Consider the following 717-nt stretch of genomic DNA (forward strand, 5'->3'; position numbering starts at 1 on the left):
GTGTGTGTGTGTGTGTGTGTGTGTGTATATATATATATATATATATGATCAATGGGTATGTACAAGATATATACATATACATCAATTTACAAATAAAATCAATAAACTATTTTGATAGCGATTTTATTGTGTTATATTAGCAGTTACTCCATTATAATTTATGCATTAATAATTTATAGTATTATAATTGTGTTGCATGTACAAGATGTGAAATATTATTTAATCCTGAGATATGTTTGTAATATAAACCGTGTGTCTTCGAAGATGATTTAAAATAAGTAAAATTATTTGTTAGTTCAATAACAGCAATAAGGCTAAACGCCAACTCATAAAAATTGTGTCAATCATACGTTGATCAAAATGTTGCAATCTAAATAATTTTGTCTATAAACAATGTTTAAATAATGTCAGATTTGTGAATTATCGCTGTGTCATGATTCATTGCTAATACCATGATTAATATTGTTCGAGTTGTATCGGATCATGCATATCTATTAATTATACGAAGGTATTAAATTATAATAGACATTTATCATGTCAATATTTATAATTGTAACAGTTTGTGAGATTTGTCATATATCACTTTATCATATTATCTGCATGTTTATGCATATAATAAATTTTTGTTCATTTTTTTATAATATTTCTATATAAATATTAAAACGAAAGTTTACCGATTATACACCAATTAACATCATGAAATGTATGTATGTATAT

Source organism: Atta colombica, unplaced genomic scaffold (genome assembly GCF_001594045.1).
Source record: "Atta colombica isolate Treedump-2 unplaced genomic scaffold, Acol1.0 scaffold83, whole genome shotgun sequence".
Lineage (NCBI taxonomy): Eukaryota > Metazoa > Arthropoda > Insecta > Hymenoptera > Formicidae > Atta > Atta colombica.